At 33.5% G+C, this 22108-nt stretch overlaps 1 protein-coding gene and 1 non-coding gene across 3 annotated transcripts in view; both read right to left on the bottom strand.

The window, feature by feature from the left end:
* Positions 1 to 22108, bottom strand: part of LOC129400849 (uncharacterized) — a 128365-nt gene that overhangs the window by 46196 nt on the left and 60061 nt on the right. The gene's annotated exons all lie outside the window — the stretch shown is intronic.
* Positions 8662 to 8770, bottom strand: LOC129401416 (U6 spliceosomal RNA). The gene has a single exon (XR_008628330.1). It is a non-coding gene; the product is annotated as a U6 spliceosomal RNA (small nuclear RNA).

Here is a 22108-nt window from a genome sequence, read left to right as displayed (position 1 = left end):
CCAGGAATGTCCCGGTTCTGGGGGCAGTCCTGGGTCCTGTGATATGGGTCTTGTGATATGGGTCTTGTTATCTGGTCCGACCACCACCCTTCTTGCGACCCAGGGTGTCTGTATCCAAATTCCTTGCTCAGGGAAAGATAGACAAGTTATTCTACAAAGCTAGCTCCTATAAAAAGAGTCTTAAGAAAGCTAAATAGATTCCTGTGGTCTGTCCTCACACTGCTGGGCTCTCAGAGTGAGAGGGGCAGAGGAATCGAACCTGGGTCAGCCACATGCAAGACGAACACCCTACCATTGTGCTATCGCTCTGGCCCTATGGATACTTTACATATATTAAGTATATACCTGAATAATTATAAACTTATTATGTACATATATGTACTGGACTGGAGCGATAGCACAGCAGGTAGGGCGTTTGTCTTGCATGAGGCCGACTCAGGTTCGATTCCTCCATCCCTCTTGGAGAGCCTGGCAAGCTACCAAGAGTATCCCACCCTCAAGGCAGAGCCTGGCAAGGTACCCGTGGTATATTTGATATGCCAAAAACAGTAACAACAAGGTTCACAAGGAAGATGTCACTGGTGCCCACTCAAGAAAATTGATGAACAATGGAATGATAGTGATGTAAAATATAAAACATATTATTTATTAGAGAAAAGTGGCATTTTGCTGATCTTTACAGTGTTTCTGCAAATTTAATTCTAAAAGAAATAACATTTTAATCTCTTTATTAATATATTACAAATTGAGTATTGCTTAATTATTTTATTGCTAATGTCAGTGTGTATAGACTCTACAGTGGGATGATATGATCACAGAACTTTATGTGTGATCTTATAGGTTTATAACCACTTAAATAAAGTTGAACTCTCAGACTTTGGATTCAGGTGAGAAACTTGAATACATGTGCCTGTCTACTAAAGCAAAACAAATAAAAAGTATTCAATGAAAAGAAAGCAAACTAACAAGTAAATGGCTCATGCAGTAAGAGACAAATCATTTTAGGAATTTCATGAAAATAAATTAAAATAGTGAAACCCATATAATTAAGAATAAATCTATCGATTTTAAACAGATTAGGAGATATCATTCTAAATTAGAAAAACTCTTCTCAAAGAAATTACAATAAACTGAGCTGCTCATTGCTGGGGGCAAGTAATAAGACTACATCATGGAGGATACACAGAACCTCAAGTGATAACCAAATTGACCATTGTACCATTTTTCTTCCTTAACATTTAAAGTCAGTTTATTATTGACTTTATTATTTAAAGTCAATTGCTTAAAATTTACCTATTATAAATAGTAAGGAAAATCAATGAGATGTATCAATTCTGATAGTGCAAAAGCATGTGAGCTTATACATTACTTATGAATGTCATGTTTGGGTATGTAAAATATAAACATACATATGTATATGTATATCATGGCAGAGCCTGGCAAGCTACCCGTGATGTATTCGATATGCCAAAAACTGTAACAATGGGTCTCATTCCTTTGACCTTGAGAGAGTCTTCAATTGTTGGGAAAGACGAGTAAGGAGAGGCTGCTAAAATCTCTGGGCTGAGTGTAATAGAGATGCTGCTGGTCCCTGCTCAAGTAAATCGACGAACAACAGGATGACAGTGATACAGTGATATATGTATATATACAGAATGCATGAATTACCAGTTCTGGCAGACAGGATATCAGAATGGGCCAATTAGTCAAACATATCCAAACATATCCTCCTAACGCATATGATGGTCATTAAAACACCAGTTTAAAATGGCTACATATTCTATGATCTCAATGATCTAGAAAAGCATAAAGAATGTAGACGTATACAGTATATAATATAAAGTATACAAAGTTTAATAGTTGTCAGGGAGTTGTGGGAAAGAAGTGGTGTTATTAGGTGATCATGGAGGTTTTTTTAAACCGTGGTCAATTTATTCTATGGTACCATAATTACAGAAACATAATGATGCACCTTTTTATAAAAGCGCTTAACAGCACCAAGGGTGAGCTTTAATGTATACAAATTAAAAAATAATTATTTGGTGTTGAGGGAATCCCAAAATGGAATGCATACGGTGACCAAAAAAATAAATAAATAAACTGCAAATGAATATTTGCTGAACTAAGTAACTTTACAAATAAGTGGACTTTTAAAAGAAAGACAAGGGAAACTTTAATGTAAGCAGTAAAGTTTTATCACAGAGTATGGTTAAAATTGCTGATGCTGTTACACATGAATAGGAGAACTGAATACTCGGACTCGTGAGAATGGAGAGTATGTGGTGGGAGCCAAGTTTCTCAGAGCTTACGTGGTTCAAGACAAGCACCAGAAGCATCTAGAAGGAAATATATAGACGAGGGTTCTTATCAGGGGGTGCTGCAGCCACTAAACACAGCCTGGTGTGGCCATGGAGATCCTGATCACTGCTAGGGTGACCGAGGGAATTTTTTTTGCAGGGAGATTGGGTCACACCTGGAGATGCACAAGGGTTACTCCTGGCTCATGCACTCAGGAATTACTCCTGGCGGTGCTTCGGGGACAATACGGGATGCAGGGGTCGGCCGTCTGCAAGGCAAACAGTCCTGCCTACTGTGCTATAGCTCCAGACCCAAAAGAGACAATTTCTGACACCACAGGTCCAGTGTCATGGCCTTATCAAGCACTGCCCCCGTTGCTTCAGAACCACTGTATTGGAACCCTAAGCTTCCTGAGTACCACAGATAAGGCCACCCCAAAAATAATAAAGTGAGAAACAGCAGTGTGATCTTGTTAGCAAATTAGTAGACAAAGAAATAGTTTCTTACAGAAATATTTACAGATCCATACATTCAATTATATCAAAATATGCCCATAAATTCCCTGTCCACTCATCTAGCATAAGCATATATGTAATATGCTTAACTTAAATATTATCATTACCTAATAATGTGCGTTGGTGGAGATATGGGTGTTGGAATATTGTGTGACTGAACTTAGATCATGAACAGCTTTGCTACGGCATCTCACAGTGATTCAATAATTTTAAAAAAGTAAATTTGAAAAAAATTAATAATCTCTGCCTCAGAATTAGTCTTAATTTTCAAACCAAATTATTAAACAAATAATGAATCTCTAATACAAAAATTGGAGGGTTGAAAATTATATATGATCCCTCTGCTAAATTCCAGATCATCGCTTTCACACCCTGCATTATGTCTGAAATCAATATAGCAGAGTTGGTTTTTATTTTTATTTTTACTTTTTGCAGGGGGTATGTGTGATAGGATAAGTTCACAAAGAAGCAAAATATTCATGATATGGTTATACTAAAGCAGTCAGATCTGGGGCTGGAGCAATAGCACAGCGGGTAGGTTGCTTATCTTGCACTCGGCCGACCCGGGTTCGATTCCCAGCATCCCATATATTCCCCTGAGCACCGCCAGTAGTAATTCCTGAGCACAGAGCCAGGAGTAACCCCTGTGCATTGCCGGGTGTGACCCAAAATGCAAAAAATAAATAAATAAATAAAAATAAAAAATAAAAATAAAGCAGTCAGATCTGGACGATACTGATTTGTGTGGGTTTATTGAGATTACATGCTTGGTCAACATTGCAGATACCATTAGCATCTATTATACAGTTTAGAGGGATGTGAGTCAATATTATTTCATCCTTAATGAAGGGAAAGGTGAAACCAGGCTCAGGGGTTGCTTCTTTATGCATGTGTTAGTAACTGGTTGGAATAGTTTTAAGTTCATCTCTTATCAGAAGTTGGAAAACAAAAGAATCATAATAATATTATTTCTGGCATTTTGATGATCTCAGTAACTTTCTACACTACCTGTCATACCAGAGTGATCTCAATTTATCTCTTTCTGTATATCTATTATCTGTACTCTTCCCTAAAATTCTTAAATATATATAAATATACATATATATACTTGGATGTATATAAATATTTCAAGACCCCTTTAAAATAACACTGTCTCAGATTACAGTTAAATATGTAACTAATAAGAAATACATCAAATTTCCATTAACCATGTATCCTCACTTGTATTTATTTATCTAATACAAAGAGTATATAGTCATTGCTATAATAATTTTTCCCAATCCCTTCTTTCATAGATTATTTGTGAGAAAAATAAAAGGCTTTTAAATAATAACTTGCTCTATTATATTTCCAGTGTTCTTTCTTCTTTATGTGTACTATAGTTCTGGTACATAATTTTCCTTCATTCAAAAATAAACCTGTTTAACATTTCATTCAAGTCAAATATACTGTCTTCTTTAGGTTTATAATGACTTTCATAGATACAGATCACATAATGATGTTCAAGTGTGACAAAGAAACAATAGTTAACCAATGAACTCTATTAACAATAATTTGTAAGATAATAACATTGGCATGCTAAAAATTTCTTGTTAATCATAATATATCTATCATGAAAAAACAAGTATTTGCATTTTCAAATTAAAACAAATAAGATAAATAAATATTACAAAAGTCTCCAGTTATAAAAATAAATTATTAATCTGGATGTTCTTTAAATCTTTTTCACTATGCCTTAATAAGGGAAGAGAATCAAATTTGGGAAGCTTGATAGTGGAAGGAACTACTTCTAAATGATAACATGAAATCAAGAACACATTATTCCTATGGAAAGTGAATTTTCTTTCATATCAAGCTATCATTTTTAAGATGTAAATGGGTTGATGATAAAATTATCCACACTGTGGCAATGAAGATAGTCTTTAATATCCACAGGTAGTTCAGCATGTGCTTCTTATTACCTAAGAAATAATTGTTTTGTGCATGAGTAACATTGACCATATGTGTCTATAATTAATTACAAATTACCTACCTAAAGATGATACCTGACACAGCTGTTTTTTCTTCCCAAACTAATGTTTAAACATTAAAACATTCATTAATTTCTACAACCATATGTACGTTCACATTTTAATGTACTAGTTTAATTACACATTGAAAATTTATTTCTTGTTAATCATAACAAGGATTGCAATTGAATCATAAAATACTATAATTGCTATTGTTTCTTATAAGAGTTAGAATTTGTTATGTCTATTGAACTTCGAATTTTTCTAGGTACATTAATCAGAGTATATAATGATTGGAACCAACTTGAAATTCAATATTTGCCTTAAATGATTTCATTATTATTCCTTAGTGAAGCAAGTGACTAGTTATAAATCTTATATGAGTGTTGCAGAGAGAGATCAAAGGGCTGAGGAATTTGCCTTTCACGCACTAGGCCTAAAGTTGATCCCTACCATAACCTGGGACACAGCATCACTGAGTGTGACTCTATTGATGTTATTATGACTGATGTGACCCTGGTGGTTATCAGCACTGATGGTTCTGAGTAGTGCTACACATTTTAAACAGCACAGGATCACTAGGCATGAGCATTGAGCACTGAGGCATTCATCTGTCTTCCACAAACCACTCAAGTGTCACTGTGAGTGAGCCAGGGATTCCTTGAATAATGTGTGAAAGCCCCATTATTATCCCCCCATTATATAGTAATTAGTAACAGAGATACAAAATTTTATATCATTCAAAAGGGGAAATAGAGGGAGAAGGAAAAATTCAACATCTGTGAATAATATCACTGATAAGAAATAGTTATTTATAGAGAGACCAACCTAAACATTCTTAAACATAGTACCTTATAATCAGTACAGTAAATTTCTTATAGAACTCTTAAAAGAATGTAGAGTTATACACCTTCCTGTTAATAGCTTCCCATTTTTTCAAAGTGGAAGATAAATTTTTACTGACAAAAATACCTATTAATTAAATGAAATTAAATGATATAACATTTTATACCTTCGAAAAGTATCAAATTGTCATGGAGGATATATCATTTTATTCATTCTATTCATTTTCTTGAATATGATATATCACATGACAATATAGGATGGACTTTTATACACTTGAATTATAAACCAAAAGTAGAGATCTGTTTTCCATTAGTATATTTAAGTGCATAATAAGTTGAGAAATAATAGGAGTACACTTGTGTATCAAATGATTCATCTATAAAATTAGAAAAAAAGTGCACCATGACAGAATGCATAAATTCATGTTACAATATAATAAAAAAACAACTTTTAGTGACTATAGAAATTATTATTCAATATCTCTCAATTTCAAAATATACAGAATTTGTGTGTCAAAATTTAGAATGTCCATGCCTCTTTTCATATACTCTGAATGTAAAATATAGATACACTACCAAGATAATTGAATTTTAAAAAAATTTTTCTTTATATAAATAAGTACGGCATCAGTATACTCATCTCATACTTCAGTAATGAATTTTATAATTTAAAGTTGCAGATGACCACTTAGATAATACTCTGCACAAGTTTATTTATAAGAATACAATTCGAACAATTCTAACATAAAATTTTGATGACTTTAAGACAATGCATGTGGTTTACACTAAATCTAAGACAATTGGAGTAATGTTTCATATAAATATAATTATGCATAAAATGGCAGGAACTCATTAGATATGAATATATTTTTGGCAAATACAGTACTTCAGGAAACAAATTAAAGCAAGTAAAATGGGCACATACATTTATTTCTACTGAATAACTTCTCATCTAAAGAAAAAATTCATCATTCATATAACATACTACCTTAAAACTCAACATTTATATGTATTTTGTAAGATATAATGTATTTAAAGTGAAATACAAATAGTAAGACAGTGACTCATGGTTTATATATCATATATACTATAACATTTAGTAAATAAAACCTATGATACAACTTCCTATAGCATATTAATGTGGTTAGTGATAGTAATAATTAAATGATTAGCTAACATCACTTATTAAAGTACAACTGTAGTATATATTTGTTTATTATTATGTCACAATTGGTGGTGCTCACATTTTACTCCTGGTTCTGCACTCAGGGATCACTTCTACCTGAGCTCAGGAAACCATAGTGGGTACCAGAGAAAGAATCTGGTTCTGTTGTGTACAAAGCCTGCGGTCTATTTGCTGTACTATTTGCTCTGGCCACATAATTTAAAAGTTTAAACAAGAAACTTTGATCTTAACATTTATAAGTCTATATTAATATTTTATACTCATAGAAAAATTATCATTAATTTAGGAGTGTTATTCATATTTTTTAGAAGAGCAGATATTACAGTTATTTAAACTGGAGAAAGTAAAATAGACATCAATAGAAATAGAAAACATACCAGAATGAATACAAATAAAAGAACAGAATATATTGAAGGATATAGAATAATAAATGTCATACAGCACAGAGTGGTGAATTATGTGAATACAAAGAAATTAGCATTGCATCAATTTTTGATTATGCAAGATTGATTCAAATTATCCAAGTAGAAACCAGAATATTGTAGGCTTAAATCGAATAATGAAAATAAAAAACAAGGACCTCAGTTTGGGTGATATATAGAATCAATAATATCAGCAAGAATATAATGAGATACTTAAACATCAAAAGGGAGGAAGATTGAAGTATGTGGTGTTTACTAGATGAAATGAGAATAGGGTGTGAAGAGAGATAAAGGGATCATTTTGATAGTTTGAGAGCAGAGCATTGAGTGTGGGTGTAGAGAAACTTATGTCTTTCCTTATGTGATGCAATATTTCCACATTTTACAGTATTATAAATCAATAAAAATACTGTACTGAAGCCATAATAAAATCAGTGTGATATTGGGAAAAGGACACACAGACTGATGAATGGATGTAGACATAGACATTAGCTCAAAACTGTTTAAAGGAAACTAAAATTTTCCTAGAAAAGAGCATAGAAGAAAAGCAGATCATCTTGGCTACAATGATGATAGATGCCAAAGTTATGACCCATGAAAATAATAATAATCTCACCTTACTAAAATTAAACAAAGTACAAACTATAAAAGACAATACCAAGATAAAGAGAAGACAAGGCACAATAATGAGGAAAATTTTCATAAGAGGTATGTAATATAAAGCTGCTATCTAGAATATGCAAAGGACTTGTAATGTCCAACTGCAAACAAATAAATTTAAAAAAAAGTATAATGGTCTTAATGGATACCTCTTCAAAGAAGATGGACAGATGAAACGTATTCATGTAAGAAGATATGCTATTGTTACCTAAGTATTGCAAATTAAATTTGTGAGATAGGATTATGTCTATAATCCTAGATAGACATAATCCAATCTCAACTTAATTCAACTCCAAAATATGCAATAGTAATACCAGTGCATGTTGACAAAGATGTGAGGCTGAAAATGGAAGGGAGTTATGAAGTAAAGCTTTCACTGATAGTAAGAGTTTGTGTTCACATTAAATTTTTAGATAGCATAAACATAGATCAGAAAGAGGACTTCTAGTAGGGTTTGGTCCTTTATTTAAAATATTAAACATCTATATGGGCACAATTTATTTTCACATAAGTTTGGCTCCACACTTATATCCAACTTGCATTGTTTCTGAATCTCTTCCACTACCTCTCAACGGAAAAAAGTAAAAAAATAAGGAAAAAAAAAACACTACACCCCAACATCCGATTACACAGATTCTGAAGTATCATTCATACTATATATAATGGAATCCTCATATCTGCTCAATTGCCTGGTTTAGGAAACTTTCTGTTAAAAGAGAAATGCTGAAAAATATTAAACATAACATAAAAATAATATTCACCATTACTATTGTGCAGGAGCCATGCTAATCTTCTCTGTATCATTCCAATTTTAGTATATGTGGAGCTATAATACAGTGGGTAGGGCATTTGCCTTGCTCAGAGCTGACCTGGGTTTGATTCCTCTGCCCCTCTCGGAGAGCTCAGCAAGCTACTGAGAGTATCCTGCCCACATGGCAGAGCCTGGCAAGCTCCCCATGGCGTATTCGATATGCCAAAAACAGTAACAACAAGTCTCACAATGGAAATGTTACTGGTGCCCGTTGGAACAAATTGATGAACAATGGGACAACAGTGCTACAACGGTGCTACTATGATTATGACTATGATTATGATTATTAAAGAGCTGGACTGTAATAAAACAGTTAGCTAGCATGCACCCCACTCATTTTCATTCCTGGTTCAGTCTCCCCCAAGCATTGATGAATATGGTTCTGAACATGAGCTGGAGTGGATGAGTATGCGTTAGCTCGCAGGGCCTGAAAGCTTGCATCCTCTAGCCTTGGATGGAAGGGAGAGCCTCGTTAGTCAAAAATAGCACGTGGGACCCAGGCTCTCTTGTGCACAGTGTGGGAGGACTCCAAACAACACTGTGGCATAAAAAGTAAAATAAAATGTGAGGTCAGGTGAACTGTGTATTTAAAATGCATGCATAAAAATGTATATTGCTTTTGCTTGGTTGGTTGGTTTGGAAGCCACATTCTGTAGTGTTCAGCGCTTGTCACTTGCTTTGTGCTCAGGATTCACTCCCGGTGGGACTCAGGGAACCAGATGTGGCGCCGTAGAAGAAACCCTATCAGCATCATGGAAGTCAAGTGCCCCACCAGATGTGCTACCCCTCTGGCCAATGGTGTTTATTTTCTTTCATAATGTAGTTAAGTGACACCATGAGTCTGCAGCATGTTTTAATTCATAAGTTACTTACTTAAATGAATCAATTTCAGTACAGGAAGCATGATAGAGGCCAGCTGTGGAAGTGGAGTGGGGGTGTGGGTGACTGGTGGGAGAAAAACTGGGGTTATTAATGGCAGGAACTGTGAACTGTTGAAAGAATGGGTGTTGGAACTTTGTGTGACTGAAACTCAATCATGAATAACATTGTAACAATATATATCTCAAGGTAATTGAATAAAAATTTTTAAAGAAGCATTATAAAAAATCAAATATATTTAAGCTTATAGTTAGTGACTTTACCTTACAGAAATATAAAAGTGGAAAATCAAATATGTTGTTAGATGTGAAAGATCTGTACAACTGAGGAATTTTATCTTATATACCATTTATGGTCCTCTCTCTACCTTCTAAAATTCCAATATACCTTTTCTGATAATATATTATTTAGATTGTAATTTTATTTATACCTCTTCTACTTTATAGTATATTATATTTGAAATAGAAGTGTCCTCTCAATATACACAGTCTTATAATTCTATATTTTTGACTGCTGAGCATCAGATCTATTATTGATATAATCCCATCCTTAGAAATGTTTATTTTCTCACTGGTTATGCTAGATTTAAAATGATCAGTACAATCATTTAGATTATCTGTCCCCCAACTCAAAGCACACTTTCTCCACAATAGTAACACCCATCATTATAATTTATAATGAATTTAATATGGGCTGGAGCAATAGCATATCAGGTAGGGCGATTGCCTTGCACGTGGCCGACCCAGGTTCGATTCTCCCGCCCCTCTCGGAGAGCCCGGCAAGCTACCAAGAGCATCTCGCCCGCACGGCAGAGCCTGGCAAGCTACCCGTGGCATATTCGATATGCCCAAAACAGTAACAAGTCTCACATGGAGATATTACTGATGCCTGCTCAAGCAAATCGATGAGCAATGGGATGGCAGTGACAGTGACTAATATACATCATTGTATCACTGTCACTGCCATTGTTGCTCATCGATTTGCTCGAGTAGGCACTAGTAACATCTCCATTGTGAGGCTTGTTGTTACTGTTTTGGGCATATCAAATATGCCACGGGTAGCTTGCCAGGTTCTGACGTGCAGGCGAGATACTCTCGGTTGCTTCCTGGGTTCTCTGAGAGGAGCAGAGTAATTGAACCCGGGTTGGCCTCGTGTAAGGCAAACACCCTACCTGCTGTGCTATTGCTCCAGTGCTTAATAAACATATTAAATATAATGTGATTATTTATAATATATATTAAATATAACATAATACAATGTATTAAATATACTACTATATTACATATATGATCTTATGTGTGTTTGTGAATAAATTTATTGAGCATGCAATTTAGCTCTTTTATATCTTAAAATTTGCATATGATGGGAACAAACTATTTGATGATGAATGAAACTGCAGTTTTCACAAAATGTATTATCTTTTTCTTTCTAATGATGAATGTGACTCTCTTATTCTTTCTCACCTACATGCGTGCTTGCAAAAAAAAAAAAAACCTTTCCCCCCACATAGGTAGATTCTTATATTCAATTAAGAATACTTTATTTTAAATTTTTCATTCTCCAAAGTTACTAATGTAATCATTATTCTATGCAATTATACCATAAATTCAGAGGAAAAGAAAAGAAGTCACACAAACTTATTCTCTAGGGGTTTTATAAAATTAATTATTTTTTTGCAATGCTGGGAATTGAACCAAGGCCTCACATGTACAAGTCAGGTGCTCTGCTGTTGAGATATATCCAAAGCCCTTACAATTTTTTAAGCTGAATAATCAGCACATGTGATATTATCATAAATTTAGACAAAAGAGCAATGGAACATAAGATAGAGTACAGAAAACAAGCACAGAAGTTTGAATATGGAGCAGATTGATCAAACTGACACAGCACAAAGTTCTCCAAAAAGAGAAATCTGTCTAGCATTCCTTGGGGACACTTTGTTTTTTTTATGGATTGACTATTTTCATATACATGAGTGAGCAAAGTAGATAAATCAATAAAGATGAAAATACACTTATTTGACCCATGAACAATTTTGGAGTTAGGCGTGATATCCCGGTATAGTAAATATTGCTTATAAATTACAGTCATTTCTATATATAAAATAAGTATCTATAGATTAAATCACCATAGCCTGTGATTTATTTATTGAATCCATGAATTGGAGAATAATGGACAGAAATATATTTGTTTTTAAGTGGATCTGTGACCATTCTGGTTCAATCCCACTATATGCTAGGTTTAGCATGAGTCACAAATAAAAGGGAATAAAGAAATTTATATTTATTTATTTTTAAAAATATAAAATGCTTTTTATTTATACTAAGATTGCACCATGCATTGAATTGTAATAATGCAAATAGATATATTTTGGGGTTACAGAATATTTCTGGGCTGCTTTAGACAGGAGCGATAGCTTAGCAGGTAGGGCATTTGCCTTGCACTCGGCAGATCCGGCTTCGATTCCTCTCGGAGAGCCCGACAGGATACTGAGAGTATCCTGCATGCACGGCAAGGCCTGGCAAGCTACCTGTGGTGTATTCAATATGCCCAAAACAGTAACAACAAGTCTCACAATGGTGTCTGGAGCGAGCAGACACCATTAGGTTACACTAGCACACGATGGGGACAAATGGAGATGTTTCTGGGCACCTTCTCAAACAAATCGATGAGCAACAGGATGAGAGGTGACAGGTGACAGGGGAGGTTGCTAATTAATGGATTGAATAAAGGTACATTCTTGTTCTTTAGCTTAACTTCTACCACCAAATTAAGATGGCCATTTCAATAACATATTTAAAAAAATGAGTTATAGCTGTAAGACAAATAATGCAACATTCATATTATTATAGTGTTTTAATTTCTTCATATGGTATTCATTTCTGAAGATCCTATTCTCAATTGACATTGGCATGCAAATGGAAGAAATAAGAAGTTGTATTATACAAATATGAAGTTTAACTATTTTACACCTAACTATAAAAAATAACAAGGTCCACTAAAGTAATGTAAGGGACATGAATCAATAAATTGATGCTACATCTTTAAATATGTTATAACATTCAAATATACATTACTATCTTACTGCAAAATTGTTACTTATAAATTTAACTAAAAAATCAATTTTTTCAGTAAATAAGGAATAACAGTAAACCACAGTGTCATAATAATAAAACAACTAAGAAAAGAAAATAGCCGCATTTAAATATCCTTTACTTATTTTAATTTCCTTGCTCAAATGCCTTTAAGAGGTGCATTGCTCTTCAAGTGACTTTTTCCATATGGTGAAGATGGATTTCTTCCTCAATAGTTATTTTTTTAAAAATCTTGCAATATTTTTTTGTAAATTTCCCAAAGGTGAGTTTGTCCTACTCATAAGGTCTATTTATTGTCATTGATTAGTAATTTTCTTTTTATCTCCAGGAAAGAACACACTCCATTTCATTAGAACCTGATGTTCCTCTTTGCAGCTTTTCAGGCTTGTGGCAACAAAAACTACTTTGAAAGAATATAAATTAAGTCTTTGAGTTTTAGATTCAAAACAAAAATTCAAATTTTCTTTTATTTATCTTCCGAACCAAAAGGACATAATCTGTCTGAAGACATTAAATGGCAACTCACATTTCTTATGCAAGAAATCATACATTTGATTTTATAATTAACAATTGGTTAATATAAATTTAAAGGCTGTATTCCGTATCATAGGGGTGCTGACATGTATTCTATGTTTTATCTGACTTATTAGAAAGGAATTTGATGCAGGAAGAAAGATTATAAGAGATGAATAATGAGAATTTCTGTGGTAGATAGATTTTGTACTTGACTTATTATCACTATAGACACAAAACATTCTTTCAGAATAATGCTAATTTAAGAAAGAGTGATATACCATGATATATGCTTGGGTAATAATGACATATTTGTCTGAAAATTTAAATGTTAGAGATGAAGAATAAACATTTGGAATGCCAAGCAGAAATGATTACTTAAAATTAAAGAAAATAAAATACATATTTTTGTATGTATTGACAATAAACAGGACCACTATCAGATATGTTTTAATTGAAAAATGTTTGCTTCATTTATTTGTCACAGGATGATTCTTGAGAATAGGAAGCCAATTTTCCATTATGAGGGATAAGCTGAAAACAGTTTCTCTCTAACCTTCATGTTGAATGAGGCAGAAACACAGCAGCATCCCACTTAAATGATTCACTGGGGGTGATGTCGTCTATTTATATTTATCACTGTTATTTCTCTAAAGTGACCTAACTTATTATTCACTAGAGAGAAACTCCCTAATCAGTTTAAAATTGCCTTGATGTATGAAAGTACTTGCTATATGAGCAGCAGGTGTAGAAGACAAAATGATTGGGGAAATATGTTGCAAAAACAGCAGGCAGAGAAATTAGATAACAGGAATAGCACTTTATTTCTTCACTAAGCTCATGAAGCTATCTTAATGGTTTTGAGTAAGGCGTGAAATTGTTGGCAGCTAGCAAATGAACATGCAACTTTTTTTTAAATATACTTTAAAGTAAAATAATAGCATTCGAAGAGCCCTGAAAAAAAATATAGGTTACCATGTGATTTCTTGCTGGATGTATAATCACAGAAGCAGTTAAAGGAATCTTCAAAAGAAAAGGAAAATTATATTTAAGTAGATGAATAAACTAAGAACATAATTTGACCAACATTCAAGGTAGATTGAAGGAATAAAGTTTAAATTCAAACTGAGAGGGTAATTGATTGTCATGTTGTCTGTGGCAAGTTGCACATTAAAGATATTTGAGAGGGATTGAGAAAAAAAACCAGAGTAATGATAACATAAAATTGGCATTTTTAGCTAATTTTAGTTAGATATAACTAACTCAAAACTTTTTAACAATATATAAAAAGAATACAGATCATTTTTTTAAAGAACTATATATCTTGTGGACATATATCTTGTGTAAATATAGTTAAAGTGAGGAGGCCAGAGTGCAGGAAAATAAATAGTAAATTGATTATGTTGATCAGGAGATTTTGAAACTATAAAAATAAAGCAACTTATCCAAAAATAGTACTCTTGATGGATTAAGATTAAGGCCATATTTGAACAATGAAAATAAGAAGTCTGATGTGAATAAAGAAAATATATATAACCTCCACAGGGACTGAAAGATCAGAAGTAGAAAAAAAAGTAGAAGGTTTAATTGAGGTAACTAATATTAATAAGCACTTCCATTTAAATGGTTCCATTTATGTCCTTATGAATTCTTAGTCATCACTGTCATCATCACTGTCATCCCATTGCTCATCGATTTGTTCTAGTGGGCACCAGTAATGTCTCCATTGTCAGACTTGTTGTTTCTGTTTTTGGCATATTGAATACGCCACAGGCAGCTTGCCAGGCTCTGCCATGCGGGCGAGATACTCTCGGTAGCTTGCCAGGCTCTTCTAGAGGGGCGGAGGAATCCAACCTGGGTCGGCTGTGTTCAAGGCAAACATCCTACCCGCTGTGCACTAGTGTATTACTGTGATCCAGCCCACAGTAATACTTAATACATTCATCAAATTCTTCTTTTGGTTATTATAAATGAAAGTGATAGAGAAAACACAGTGTTCCTTTTGTTATACAGGGTATGTGGCTTGAACCTGGGTCAGCTGCTTATGAAGCAAGTGCCTTACCTGCTATACTATCTCTCCAGCCCTTCATTCATAGTATCACAGTATTCCGTTAATCACCGATTTTTTCGGCAGGCTCAGTAACATCTTATTTTGTTCTTTCCCTGAGATCTTAGAAGTCTATCTCGGCTTGGCCCTCCTAACAATTTGCACTGGGGGCTCTTCAGGGTCATGGAATGAGATCCAGCTTGTTACTGGATTTTGCATATGAATATACCATGGGAAGCTTGCAAAGGCTGTCCCATGTGGGCAGGAACTCTCAGAAGATTGCCAGTTTCTCCCAGGGGGAGAAGAAGGCTAAAGATATCACTTCTGAGAGCTTGCTTTTAAGTCTCTCTTTGGATGTTGGCCACTGATGGGATTACACACACCTGGGTTCCTTCAAACCATTGATTTTTTTTTGACACAAGTAAAACACAAAACCTGTATGATCAAATTTTTACTTTCATTACAGCTTTCAGGTGGAAAAACCTGAATCCAGAGAAATTAAGCAATTGGTCCAAACTCTTAAGAACTTAACTAATCACTCAATTTAGCATTTACCCTAATCTACCATGATTTAGTATTTTCAAAACCTTTTAATGTTTTTCAATTTGTTGAGATGCCTGAATTGAAATTCTTGCGTTGATGGTTATAAAAATGTTTCTATCGTTAATGTTTTAGATTTTGAAATGCATGCCATGAGTTGAGCTACAACGTAATACTTTCAGTGTGTTTGTCAAAGGGCTGATACAGAGCTGGAAGAAGCGAAGGGTTCCATAGTTGCATTAAACTTGTGCCAAGTTCAATAATTCCTGTAACACATTTAAAAGCACTGCACCAAGAACTGAAAAATCGTTGTTTTTAACCTACTGCTGAGCTACATCACTGGTCCAGAAACAATTTTTCATATATCTGTACAAATACCTTCTGCCCTCCCTACTTCACAAGGCAGCATAAGGTTCAACTATAATTGGATCCATCACAAAAATTACTACAACAAATACATAAAACTAAATGTAAGCTATTTACCTTCAAGAATAGAGAATAAAATGTAAAAGTGGAAAAAACAAAAGGTGTGGAAGCAGCTATATGAATTAGTTATAAGAGAAAATTGGTTGCCGATAGTAATAAAAGTATAGTGTTAAAATATCAATTGATTGTGATGGAGCTGAAGAGAAAGTATAGCAGATAAGGCGTCATGGTCACTGATCCCACAAGGTATGGTTGATTATCACAGAGTCAGCGTAAACCATAAGCACCAGCAGATGTGGCTCTAAACAAACCGACAAATGAATAAATAACAGTGATATTTTATCTATGTTCATGCAATGTTAGAATTATTTATTTGGGAATTTGCACTGGCAGATAAGTACAAAATGAATTTTTTCAAAATGAGTATACCTATTAGCACATATATATTAGAAGAAATATATATTAGGAAGTATACAAGTGATACAAGTGATATATTAGGAATATATATATATATAGGAAGAAAAGTATGCAAAGCACACAGATATAATTATTTTTTCATATGTAATGCATGTAGAAATTATTGAAACATGTCTTATTTTATTATCTTACTGATAAAGAACAGTCTCACCTGGTATAATTCTGAGGAGAGATTCATATATACCTCTAATCCTATATATGTAGTATCTTTAAATAACCAATCAATACAAATAAAAGCTAAATTGTTTAAATGAGGTACCATGAAGTGACAAGACAAATAAGTGAGAATCACTATAGTGGAAATTTTATTCCTTGGGCACCAAACTTGTTAAAAGTGTCAATGATCATTTACATTAAACGATAACTTAAAATATATTTAAAATATCAAAGAAAGACATTGCAACATGAATTTTATTTCCTAATCAGTCTTTTTAACTAATTCCAGAAAAACTCAAGTCTAAGTAATTCTATTGATATTATTTACTATGAAAATATTTTTTATAAAAACTCCCATTTTAGCTTCATGTTAATAACATAATTTACAATTTCATATTTGGCTTTTATCTTGATTTTGTGCAGATGCAGTGGTGCAGGGGGACTAAAGCTTGGACAACTCTTGTGTGTTTGCCTCTCTTCCTATGTGTTTCTTTGCCTCTTTCACTATGACCAATCCCGGATGGACAGAGGTCAAAGGTGACGATCCGATTTGTAGTAGACAAAAGTAGCTTCAGCTCTTAGCGGTCCATAAAATGTCTTTTAATCAATTTTTTGAGATGAAAAGATGTACAAAGAAAATAAGCTCTGGGTTATTACTGCTTTCTGAAGATATTGGATTCATGACAGTCATTTTATTGTTTTTATAACATATAACATCATGGAAATAGAACATGTCGCAGAATCAAGAGAGGAAATTGAATCCCTTTGCCCTTAGGTAAACTTAGACTTGCTCCCCTAAAAGGAAACTCAGGGCAAGATTAAAAGTTGACTAAGTGGAAATAAGTGACCAGAAATGTATTGTCCTTATAAATTGTGTTCTCTGAAATTAAGTCCGAAATCAAATTGTTGGCATAGACATAATCTCTCTAAAATCTATAGGGAAAGTATTCCTGTTTTCTTTAATTCTTCCTAGCTTCTGGTGGTTTGCTAAAAATCTTTGGCATTCTTTGATTTACAGATGCATCCCTTCACTCTGAATTTAATAGTAGGTTTCCCATATTTTTTCACATTGTCTCATTTTGCTCATGTTTATCTTTGCATGACTTTTCCTTACCTGTTAAGTAAAAATGTCATTATTAAAGTAATTAGTACAGTAGCATTGTAAAATGATTTATTCTGTTAAAAAAATCACTGGGCTATGAAAATAGCCCAGTAGAAAGGATTGCATGTTCTGCATGAAGAAACAACTAGTTTAAGTCCCAGAATTGTATGGTCCCAAAGCAATACCAGAAGTTACTCCTCAACATATTGAAAGGAGAAGGTCATCAGCACTGCAGGATGTGTCCCCCCAACCCAAAATCCTACTTCCCATTAGAACGTATTTTTTTTTCTCTTAGAGTCATATCTTAAGGGGTGGAGCAATAGCACAGCAGGTAGGGTGCTTGCTTTGCATGCGGCTGACCCAGGTTCGATTCCTCCAAGGAATCCTGGCAAGCTACCAAGAGTATCTTGCCCGCACAGCAGTCTGGCAAGCTCCCCTGTGGCGTATTCGATATGCCAAAAACAGTAACAACAAGTCTCACAGTGGAGATGTTACTGGTGCCCACTCAAGCAAATCGATGAGCAACGGGATGACAGTGACAGTGACATATTCTTATAGGCAAGATATGTATACTTAAGCACATCTTTCTCTTGGGAATTAATGCAAACAAACAAACAAAGAAGCAAATAAAATAGAAAATGTAACAAGAAAACTAAGCCATATGCAACAATTTCCTAAGTGAGCAGACTGGTGGTGATAGAAATGGATTTCTTAAATCATGTCTTCACTATATTACTAATACTTTATTTTTTTAAATAAAATAAATCCAAAACTGAAGCAGAGAAAAGAAAAGAAACCCCAAAATATTGGTTGTAGGAGTCAGATACATAGATTGGCAATGTTATTGAAAATATATGCAGAATAAAGTGGCTATATTTTAATTCTGGAAATTCATTGTTTATGGCTGTCATTCAAATTAAAGAAGGTATGTAATATTAAATTTACAGTAAAATGTTTCACATTATTTGAGTTGAATTCATCCTATTACCAGAAGTGTGTGTGCGGGGTAAAGATCTCAAATGTCTTAAATAGATTAGATAAAAAAAAGACCTCAAATACTCTTGGTACTTTGCTATAAATTTCATTTTTCTCTTGTAGATATTTTGCAAACAAAAATGAAGCCATTTTTATTCATGCTAGAATCTGAATACCATACTAAAATCAGGTGCTTTTCATTAGAATACCCCAGGGACACAACAAATAATAAAAACTCAGAAAAATAGGGCAGGCTAGTCTTGACACAATAACAACTGTTCAAGATTGATAAACATAGTTATAAATTAAAAATTTCTATTTAGTCGAATCATCAGGGAAAAACACAACCAAGTCATAAAAAATACTTGATCTCATTAAATACAGCAGTCCATTTCCTGGGATGGTAAATTGATAATCATTCTTGCCCAATCTGGCTCATAAAACTCCATAGCAACAAAATTGTTGGACACTCTCATAGTTGGTAGGCAGAAGCAGAATAATATCTGTTTCTCTTCCATCAGTAATTTTAAATGATTCTTATGACAGTTGCTTTGCAGGTGTGTGGCATGATGAGGTAACACAGTTGGCAGGGGAAATAGCAAGGTAAGGGGAGGGAAATAAAACATAGATGCAGCATACAGTCCATAACTCATAGCATGAACATTTCAAAATATTAAATCATTAAGTATGATTGAATCATGTTCATATATGTCCAATTTGTTTAAAGATGACAAATCCATTCTCGAGAATCCTGAAATAAATTTTATTTTATGGAGGTCTTCCATAAAACATAATACATATGATTAATCTAACTTTTTAAATGAGAGCTTTAATAGACTATGCAATTCACATATACATGCATGTGTGTATATAAATATATAGACATCTATATAATCAGTTATATAAGTAATTATATGCTTGGAAAAGAGCTATGTTAGTCAAATAATAAAACAATTTTTTAATGAAGAATACAAATTGTATTCTATTTAAAAGTAAGTCCTAGAGACACTGAGAGATGCATCACCTACTACCATCCCACCTTAGGTATTTCCTGTAAGCACCTCCTCCTCTTCCTTCCCTCCTCCTGCTCTCCCACATCATTGAGCAAAAAAGATGCCAAAAAATCAAAAGAAAAGGCGGAAAATCACTTCTTTACCAGAATTAACATTGCAACCCCAGACATAATTAAAAATCAGAATCTACCTGAGCTTACCATGGCAAGGAGATGACCTTAAATGGGGAGAGAGTGGGATGGGATGGTTCAGAGAAAAAAAAATCTGTATTTTTCACTGGAGTGACAATGATTACAGTATTGGCATTTTATGTTCCTTCATTTCCAATTCTTTTAAGCAGTCAGGCAAAGAACTAAAGAACCCCTGGATGTAAAATAAAGAGAATTCAGGAAATTTTGAAGTCAAGCTACAGTGAACACAACTTTTTGTCATGTTTTCTTTCTAGAGAAACAGAACTCAAAAGGTCTAGCTAGTCTACTGATACTGACCAATAGATATTGATAGATGATTGATAACTAGCCAGATCATGTGGAATAAATATAGATAAATATTATATACAGTAGGCATTTAAAACATACTAGATATGTATATCTAATCAGTGGCGGTTATGCAAGAAAAGGCCAGTAAACTTATCAGTGACAAGTTAATAATTTTTTATCTATAAATCATGTCTCACAATGGAGATGTTACTGGTGCCTGATCAAGCAAATTGACGAACAACGGGACAACAATACTATAGTGCTAAGGAATTGGCTCATTTGGATAAATTATTAGGAATTTACAAACTATTTTGATGGCTGGCATATTTTCATATGCAGAAACAGTGAGGAGATTGATAAGATCCTATACTCTCTCCAACTTAAAGCTGGCAGGTACAAAAACCATGAGTTATCTTTTCAGTTAAGTATAAAGGTAAGAAAATGTCAGTCCTAGTTTTATGGTCTTGGAAGGAAGCTCATCATTATTATCCTTTAAATTTCCAGTCAAGTCAGTCCTTTTCTCTCTTTAGGCTTTCAAGTGATTGAATGATAATACTTAAAATTTGGAAGGTGATCTTCTTTATTCAATCATTGATTCGAATGTCAAATTCATCCATAAATGTCCTTGCTAATATACCTAGAAGAGACTTTGACCAAATGTCTGGTCACCTCATTATCAGGTAAATTGATAGATAAATGTAACAATCATTGGTAAATAGCTGCCATGATTTTGCTGCTTAAGATTTATATTTTAGTGGACACTAAACAAATCTGTCATGGGTTCTATTAAGAGACCCTTTTTTTCCCCAAGACTATTCATTTTAAACAAACCTTTGAAATGAAAATTTAACCAAAGGCAGATTTAAATTTCCTCTATTTAATTTTTTTTAAAGCAAAACCAGAAGAGAATTGTTTGCTAAAATACCTGAGGTCCATTTATCTTGTATTTAATTGTAATATTTTGAACATGCTTATGTTTACATTTTTAGTGGACATTTAAAAAACATTTTTTACATAATGATATTAGAGTTGAAAACCCAATGACCTTGGAGGGATTGATCAGATATGCTACATAAACCATGTATATATGTTACCTAAACCACATATATAATATATATGTATATGTTATATGTATATATATATACTTATATATCTATAAACACACAAGTAACAATGGAAGTTGTACAATTTTAAAGCACTTTACAATTTTTTATTAAGTCTCACTATGTCCACAATAGTTATATTTTTTTATATTCTTGAAAAATCTAACTGAAAACCTAGTTTTTGGTAAACATCTCTCACAGTATGTTATAAAATATATATTTAAAATTTTCTTCAGTGCTCAGGGGATGGCACATTTTGCTGTGATAGAATCTATATCACCTGTGTGCAGAGAAGTAACTTACCCACTGTACTCTCCCGTTGGTTTCAACTTGAGTGCTTAATTTTTATATTTTTTAACCTATTTTCAGATAATATAGTCTGTCACTTGTTATATGTTTCTTTTTCTTTTAGGAGACTTTTGTTACTGTGCACAGCTTATGTCTGCTTGCAGAAATGTTTTCTACTGATTTGGGTAACGAGAATTTATATTTTCATGTTCACTTGAACATAACCTTTTAAAAATATAATGGACACCATAATCTGAGGATTCCGGGAA

Source organism: Sorex araneus, chromosome 1, assembly GCF_027595985.1.
Source record: "Sorex araneus isolate mSorAra2 chromosome 1, mSorAra2.pri, whole genome shotgun sequence".
NCBI lineage: Eukaryota > Metazoa > Chordata > Mammalia > Eulipotyphla > Soricidae > Sorex > Sorex araneus.
This window is presented reverse-complemented; position numbering and strand designations above follow the sequence as displayed.